We start from the raw sequence: 9,225 nt of genomic DNA on the forward strand, positions 1-9,225 counted from the left end.
GAATCAGAAGCCACAAAAGCACAGGTTTTATCAGCTGATCTGTCTGCCTCATCGTTTTAACTCCACTTTTCCTCCGTGGTGGCATACAAGGTTATCCTCGCCTCTGCTGAAGCCTTTCAACAACATATGCCTTGAATAAAACTTGAACATGGTTCTAGAACAGTTTGGCTCAGAGTTACTTTAAAAGGTAAAGGTAAAGGTATCCCCTGTGCAAGCACCGAGTCATGTCTGACCCTTGGGGTGACGCCCTCTAGCGTTTTCATGGCAGACTCAATACGGGGTGGTTTGCCAGTGCCTTCCCCAGTCATGACCGTTTACCCCCCAGCAAGCTGGGTACTCATTTTACCGACCTCGGAAGGATGGAAGGCTGAGTCAACCTTGAGCCGGCTGCTGGGATTGAACTCCCAGCCTTATGGGCAAAGCTTTCAGACGGCTGCCTTACCACTCTGCGCCACAAGAGGCTCTCAGAGTTACTTTAGCCCGTGCCTATTGAAGTGAGCAGGTGAAGACTGGACTGCACTTATGGGGCACCTGATAAAAAATAGAATTGAAGGTCATACCTTGCCATTTAGGTTTAGCACAAATTAAATACTTCACACGGTGCATTGTTTTATGGAATTCCCTTCATTTTCTTCAGCAGTACTAGGAAATGCATGAATATGTAAGCCATCCTCCTTTTAAACAACACTCTGAGCCCTGCTTTTCCTCTCTAGCTCTGTAGATCTCACCTTTAGCTCCTTCTATCACAACACACCAGATAGTCTTACAGTACATTTATTTCCTCACCACACCTTAGCATGTGTTATTGCATACATGGCATAGTTTAGAGGGAATTGTAATTCACACTTTGGACACCAAAGGCTGGTATAAATCCTCTAGTCACAAAAAACTATTTATGACAGGTATTTTCCTTTATGGTCATTCTTCAGCAGGGCCCAAAGATACAATTTCCTGTATTACGCTGCAGATCAGTGTACAGAGTCCATTTGAATGAGAAAGAAAGAAGATGATGTTCATTAGCAAATTACTTAAACAGCTTTTTACTTAAACACAACAAGTGGATCTGCCTAAATTACTTAAACACAACAAGTGGATCTGCCTAAACCAGCCTTACTAGCCCGGACTGAAGCAGAGACCAGCATGATCGTAGTTCAGGCAGTGAGCGTATTCAACACAAGACGAATATTTCTTGAAGCTTGGACGAAGAAGTGTAGCCATTGGCAGGCAGGCAGGAGGTCAACTCTGCCACAGCAACAGATTCAAGAGCAAGCAATGCAAAGATCCTTCCAAAATGGCATATCAAGTTTGAGCAAGCCCCAGATAATCTCTGTTTGGCTCTCATAGCAATTCCCTTTCTCCCCAAATCTTCTAATTTGGCCACCCCCACTTTTATTGAGGATGAGCAATGTTTTCATAGCATTACTACACCTCAGTACCTGCACTACTGTGTGATCTATGTGTGATGGACATTTTTCTTTTTGGAAGGTGGGGTGGAGATAACTATGGCTATGGAACCTGGAGGTATTCATAGATCATATGGATGCAGATGCTATATATCTGGGCTGACACCAACAAGCGATAGAGATGCATGGTTCATTATCAGTCTGTGGATACTTAAATCTGGAAGCTGGAGCCATATACAGACAAGACTGATCTTTCTACAAACCTAAAGGAAAACCTAGACTTATAGAAAAATATGAAAATTAAAATACGGCAAAAAAATTAAAATACGGCAAAAAAACCCACACAACCCCCCCCCCCAGCTTCCTTCTGTTCAACAGCAGCCACTCTATGAAAGCCAGCATGCTGTCATGGTTAGAGTTCTGGGAGACCCAGGTTCAAATCACCACTCTGCCTTTGGGCCAGTTCACATGGCCAGTCTTACCTACTTCACAAAGTTGTGGGTCAAATGGGAGAAAGGAAAAGAATTTAAGCTGGGTTTGGGCCCCAATGATTGAAAAATGCAATAAATAAATATAGCTGGAAATGGGGGAGGGGCAAATAAAGATAGGTTGGCTGGGAAACAGAGAAGGAAGCCGGGAAAAGATGCCTGGAGGAGGAGGGAAATAGTGCAGAGCGAGAAATACAGGCAAAAGTTAGGTGCCCTGTGCAAGTATTTGCATATTCTTCATTGTGCATCTGGGACTTAGCCTAGAGGCAAGTACCATGCAACTAAACTCAGTTTATCATCCAGCATCACTTTAGCTGGGCCAACCCAGTGGGTTTTCCCATGTCGTTGTTGTCAAAGTTGGGGAGAGGAGAAGTAAAGCTGAAGATAAAGAGGGTAGATGATAGTAGGTTGACTGCTGGGTAGCAGAGAAGCAAGAAAGGGCAGCAGTTATGAGGGCTCTCAGGGAAAAGAAAGAGGAAATAGTGGGATGTTCCATCTGTAAACCACACCCTCCCCTGTTCTTTTTAATGCAGAATTTGGCTTACTCTGACTTCCCTTCCTTCCACACTACTCTGCAACACAGCGCATCATAGAACATATGTACCTCTGGAAGCAGCACAGTTATCTGCTTGGTGTTCTATGGAAAACATTTTATAAGCAAGGAATTAGCCTCACTAAGAATGGCTATATTTAAATACCAGTGATTTATGTAACCTTGAAGATACGTTACTTGTGCCCTTAGTAGTTTATAATTATTGTTGTTCCATAGAAGAAATACAAATATCCTTGGAACATATTAAGAATGATGTTGTCTTAATTTGAAAATAAAGTTTGTGCATACATTTGTGGTCTCCCAGTATTGGTTCTTCAGTATGTTTTGGTACAGGCTAAAGGAGGCATTAATTGGTCTGGGAGTGAGACTGCCCTTCCTCACCCAGGCTCTTCAGATAATGAGGATCTGTTTTTGGCTCTACACTTCAACACTGTTTTCTTCTTTCATCCTCAGTCTAGTACAGGAAGTCAGCTAGGTTAGGTTAAGTCAACCTAGATTAAACAACTGGATTAAAATTGACCAGAGCAAGAATCAGGGTAAAACCCAGAACTTGCTATAAGATAGTTACTTTCCATTCTCTGGTTTCTTTGCATGGTGCTTTGCCTTTCACCCCTGTTGTCTAATAATATCTGAGGAAGGGATCTGGGTTGTGTGAAAGGTTGGTAGAATCATAGAGTGAGAAGGTAACTCCAGAATCATCTAGTCCAACCCCTTGCATAATGCAGGAATCCTGAACCACAGGATTTCTCACAAAGAGACAAAATGTAATTCTTCCTTTTCAATGCGTTCTGGAATCTTATATGTTTAGGTAGATGTATTCACTTTTGGGGGTGCAAAGCTTTAGACACAGTTTTGTGTCTCCCTCTCACTCTTGAGCAAGACAGGAAGGTTATTTGTTGGGATAGAGGGAGTTCCTTTTGACAACATTTCTTTCAGTCCTCTGCAGGTCATGTAGCAGGTTGAGAGGTGATAATAGCCTCTGTTCATTTGGTCCCTCCTGCCTTACAGTATGTACAAGCAAAATCTGCATTGGTTCAGAACATGCCCAGATAACAGAATTATTCTGATAACAGAATAGTTCAAATAAAGAAAAGGCAAGTATGCAATCAATCAACAAGACCTCCCAAAACCCACAATGCAATGAAATAATGAAATGTGCAAAAGTGAAGCACAGACATTCCAGTGGGATGTTTTTCATTTTCCCATCACATGCATATCTGATGTTTCTGAAATTCGTACCCAATCCCAATTCTGAGTTGCTGTTCATATCACCACTGTGGCATTCTGGCACTGCCTACCACTCACTGCCAGGAAGCAGAAACCAGACAGCAAGGTGACAGAACAACCATCAGGTTGAAAAGCTTCTAAATTTTGTAGGTGAGGCTGAGAGAGCTCTGACAGAACAACTCTGTGAGAAGAGCTCTAACAAGGCTGTATATGGCCCAAGGGCGCCCAGCTGGCTGCATGTGGAGGAGCGGGGAATCAAACTTGGCTTCTACATATTAGAAACCATCACTCTTAATCACCACACCAAGCTGGCTACACCAGGAATTCCCCTCCTGATTAGAAATGTCTCAAAGGGTTGAGTCATATGACCATTATTGCACAGCTTGGAGCAAGTAAGCCCCTTAAACTATGAAGGTGAGATGCACATTTCCAGATGAAGAAGGTGGTGGAACGGATGTGCCTGGGAGATACAGGCCAATGGCAATGCCCCGACTAGTCTCCCAGATGCTCCTGGATACTCCTAATTTTAGAGGCCTCTCACTTTCATATACGATGGTCTTTACCCCTGGCAATACTATTGTATATGGCTTATAACTGGACTGGTAGAAATTACTCCAACTTTTTATCCCAGTTGAATTACTGTGAAATTCTATGAAGAATAATTCTGCATAGGATTAGACCAACTGGAAAATTGGGTACAAATACAATTTCAAAGTATGACAAGAGTTCCTGATTGGATCACCTTGATGGTAGTTGTTGAAGTTTACATCTAGTAACCAGTTTCCTGAACTGAAATAGTCCTTGGGGGATCTATTTCATTGTTTTTGTTGCTGTGTGAATCCAGGCTAGACTTTTACATGGGTCTGGCCTTAAAGACAGCTTGGAAAGTCCAGTTGATACATGATGCCACAGCTCTGGTCCTGTGAGGCACAAAGTAGAATGTGCATGTCACTCCCACCCTACAGGCACTCATCTGGTTACTGATCATTTAACAGATTCTGTTCCATGTTCTGGTTATCAGCTATGAAGGTCTTTGTGGACCCATGACCTGCAGGACCACCTCTCATATTTTGCCCCGCTATGACACCTATAGTGGTCTGAACAAAGCCTTCTGAAAGTACTACCCTGAAAATGGGGCCAATCATGACAAATCTGAATGGCTTGGTGAAATATTGGCTTCCATCTTGTTACTGGCAAGTAGGATATCAGTCAGCTGTAATTTCCAGATCAAGATTAAGGAAAGGCCCATACAGAGCGAGTTACAGTAGTTTAGCCTAGAGATGACCATCGTGTGGATCATGGTAGCTAAGTGTCCTGGGGCCAGGTAGGGCACAAGTAGCTTTGCTTGGCATTGATGGAAAACCATCTGTTGAGCTACCTTTGTGACCTGCATCTCCATAGTAAGGGAAGCATCAAGGATCTCTGTACATTCGTGATGGTATGTGCAGCTACCAACTTTACCCCATCAAGATGGGAGGTACGCTTCCTCTTCTGGACTCTTCCTACCTAGCCACAGGACCTCTGTCTTGAGGGGGTTAAGCTTCAGATGGCTTTGCTGGAGCCACTCCTTCATGGCTCCCAGACACCTGCCCAAGGATTTTAGTGGAGAATTTGGCTGGCAGCTCGTTAACATAGCCATTCATGTCTGTGCATTGCTTTCTATCAGGATGTTGCCTGCAGAATGTGGTGTGAGTGAGAGAGAGATGGATTATTAAAACCTGTTTTCCTAGCATATATGCATATTACAACATATATTTGTATCATAATACTTTTGAATTTCCCCCTTCTCTTGCCCCACAATGGCATGTATTTCCTTGGGACCAGGCTTCTTTACTTCCAACATGCAAATATTTGTAAAGGCAAGCTCCTTGTTGTCCCTGGGGCAATAGAAGTCACTGAGATCTGACACCTGTTTTTTGGTGTCGGTTTATGTTAAAATGCAGGTATTCTCCAGGCAAGATAGCCATGGTAACCAGCTTCAAACTTGTCCTGCAGTTTGCTCTTATGAAGCTACAAGCAAGATACAGATTGAGAAGTCTGCACGACACATTTTCTCCTCTCTCTCTTCCCATTTTAAATATTGCCTTGTGAAATATTCCTCATTATCATTTTTAATGTGACACAGAAGACAGCTCCCCGTTTAAGTTGCCTGTTAGTCTGATTAATAACTTATTTTTATTTTCCATTTTCTGTGTTTTCTACACAGCCCCATCGGGCAAATTTTAATCAGTCCTTTTTAACAAGAAGCAACACAATTTGCCAAACATGGTTTATGCCCCAAGATCAGAGGAGGAAGTTGAGATTTATTAGACCCAAGGAAAGCAGCTTCTTAACAAAGGGCATAAATAGGAGTGTGTTTAAGTAGGTTTTGTTTCTATCAGCCCTTTGTCTGAAAATAGAACCTACCTTTGTTATATGCCTTACTGGGGTTGTCACTTGCTTCTAAAAGACCAGTTTGATTTGCAATGTGCCAGAAATTGGAGCTTCCTGCAAACGAAATGAACCGGGGTGTCCCCTGACTAAAAAACAAATTTTAGTCTATTGATTATGGGATTTCTAATTAATCAGCTGAGGTGGGGCTTGGGTACCAGGTCAGAGCATCTGCTTGGCAAGCAGAAGGTCCCAGTTTCAATTCCTGGCATCTCCAGTTAAGAGGATCAGAGGCAAGGTGATGTGAAAGAACTCTGCCTCAGACCTTGGAGAGCTGCAGCTCGTCTGAGTTAACACTCATGGCCCTGATGGACAAATATTCTAGTTCATAATAAGACAGCTTGATGTGCACATGTGTTCAGTTAATTAATTGTCAGCAATAAAAGAATAGTTGTGAAAAAGCATATTATGCTTGGGCTGGATGAGACATATCCTCCGTTCCCTGGGTGTACACAGACCGCTTGGAGAGGGGTGGTCTCTAAATCAAGGAAAGAAGGAAGGAAGGAAGGAAGGAAGGAAGGAAGGAAGGAAGGAAGGAAGGAAGGAAGGAAGGAAGGAAGGAAGGAGGTAAAAGAAAAGCTCACCTTGCATCCTCAACCAGTTGGCATTCTTGCCCCATCACAGACCTTCCACCCTGCGGTGTGACATTCAAACAAGCCTGTGCATAGACAATCCATCAGGTTTGTGTGTTCATCTCCAAGAAGGAGAGCAAGGAAGCCAGCGTATGATCTGAGAGTGCTGTGTTTTCTAGAGCCTGGCCTCCAAATGTGAACAGAAGCAACAAGTCCAAAGGAACTCGCGTCTAACTAGAAAATCCCAGCAAAAACAATTTGACAAATGCCAAAAGCAGGTGGGAAGGTATGTCTCAGTCCCATTCCCACCTCTGCAGTCCACACCTCTGCAGGAAAAACCCAAAGGAAGCTGACTGCCTCTAGATCCATCCCATCTGAGAAGCAGCGGTTTTCTCTGCGTGCAAGAGAAGAGAATGTCTCTTCTAAATTGGTACTCATTCCTTGTACGGTACTTTTATTAGTAAATAATTTAACTTCATAAAAATCTACAACCTTAAAATTAATTCAGAGGGATTTTAAAAAATTAATTTACATTGCCATCCTAAGCAGAGTTACCCCCTTCCAGCCCCATTGGGAATGGCAATGATGAATTATTTTACAAAATATTGCATGCCTAAAATTAGAAAATGGAAAAAGTTGTGACTAAAATAGCTGAGATGTCGAAGCACAGGGGTTTGTTTCCTGAGCTTGTGATCCTGGTAGGGGAGGGGTGCAAAATTCCATACTTTTGGAAGTTAAAATGCCCCTTTTCTATAAGAGGCTTGTGGATAGTTTCTCTTTTCTTTTTTATGTGGAAGGCACTTCTTATCATTTCCTGCTCAGAAGTACAATTGCAAACTGGGGCCTGATTCCACCGAAAGCCCCTGCAAACCTTTCTGTGGTTTCCATGTGACAGGATCATTTTCCCATCTGGGGCTTAACACTGATTCTACATCCTTCATCTCCTTCAATATTGCTAACTCTCAGGCTGTTGGCTGCTTTTCCAGAGCTAAATCAAATAGCTTTTGCTTCCTTCTTTCTTGATTTTTTTTAAAATTCCATTTTCAAGCTCGCTGTTGAATCTACAGGTTCATGTTTGACTTTTCTTGAGAATGCCTTTGTGATTCACAGTTCACACAACCCTGCAGTCGGCTGCTTATTATTTTCTGCCTGGACTGAGGGCTTTCATCCGCTTGGATTCAAGCATGTTCGTAGCAGGTTTGTGATATGAGCTGGCCCTTGGCATAGGTGCCAACTATAACCTGATGAGACCCCTATTAAACCACAACAGAGGTGTTTTACTGTCCCATGATCCCACACAAGTTGCATTCAATGTGCCCCTGAATAATAATAATAATTTTAAAAAATAGATAACTAGACTAAACTAAATAAAAAACAGTAACACAATTCAGGGATCATCAGAGCAATATCAACATAAAATATAATGGGCAATAAATGCATCTTATGTATATCCAATGAGTGGAATGGAATTTCGGTCTTCCTAAGGATGCCAGTCTGCAGTTTGGTAGTGGTCTTCAACACAGGACCTCATCTTAATGATCAGGAGATGGTCATGGATTCCACTGAAAATTCCCATTGACTGAAGGATATCGGTCACCAGGGTTGGACTCCCTAGCCCAAATGTCTCCTGAAATGCTGTTCCTAGGGTATAGGGAATATCCAGCAAGAGAGCATGTAGGGAAGGGCGAGTTAGAGATCTGCAGCAAGAGTGAAGAAGTGGTGCAAATAATCTGCCCCCTGAGCATCAGAACTCACCTGATTCAAGTGCATACCCAGAAGTGCATATTCCTTATTTAAACTGCTGCCAGATGCAATTATTCATGCTTTATACTACAATAAAATAGACTTAGCACTGTCTTTGGGAAAGATCTTCAAATTAAAGCTGGGTGTAATGCAGGTTCTGCCCTGGGCAGGGTACTTAGAGAATAGCACGCTGATTTTACAACAGCATCATTTCAAAATTATTTTCGAAGCCCAATTTAAAATGCTGGTTTTGAAACACAGAGACCTAACCAAATCTTGCTTAAAGGACCAGCTATGTTTTCCCTTGCACTCTGTGTTGTGACAGATATTTACATTGGACAGGGCCTTTTCTGCAGTGGTACCAATCGCTTAAAAACCAAATGCAAGGCAGTTTACAATAACACTGAATATATAGCATTAATTCAATGATTTCTCTCCCATAAGGGGTTGCCACATTCCCTATATTTTACTGTTTAGATGCCAATCTAAGGCAAGGGTATTCCTGCTGAGATGTAATTGGTAGCATCATTCTCTTTCATTCATTTGTTTATTTACAGTCACTGCCAACCACCAGTATCTTCGTTTGGGTTATAACTATTTGCTTTCATTGTTGTGGTCTTGTTTTATCTATGTTAGCATTCTTGGGAGATATATAAATCAAACTGTGATGTGGAAATATTTTAATATCAATCAAGAGACCATTTTCAATCATTAGATGTGAAGCCAGTTTGATGTGTTGCTCTGCCTTTCAACTGGGAGCGCCTGCAGTATCTGCTGAATCAGTGGGGAATTTGGTCAGCAGGAGATCC

Source organism: Paroedura picta, chromosome 8, assembly GCF_049243985.1.
Source record: "Paroedura picta isolate Pp20150507F chromosome 8, Ppicta_v3.0, whole genome shotgun sequence".
Lineage (NCBI taxonomy): Eukaryota > Metazoa > Chordata > Lepidosauria > Squamata > Gekkonidae > Paroedura > Paroedura picta.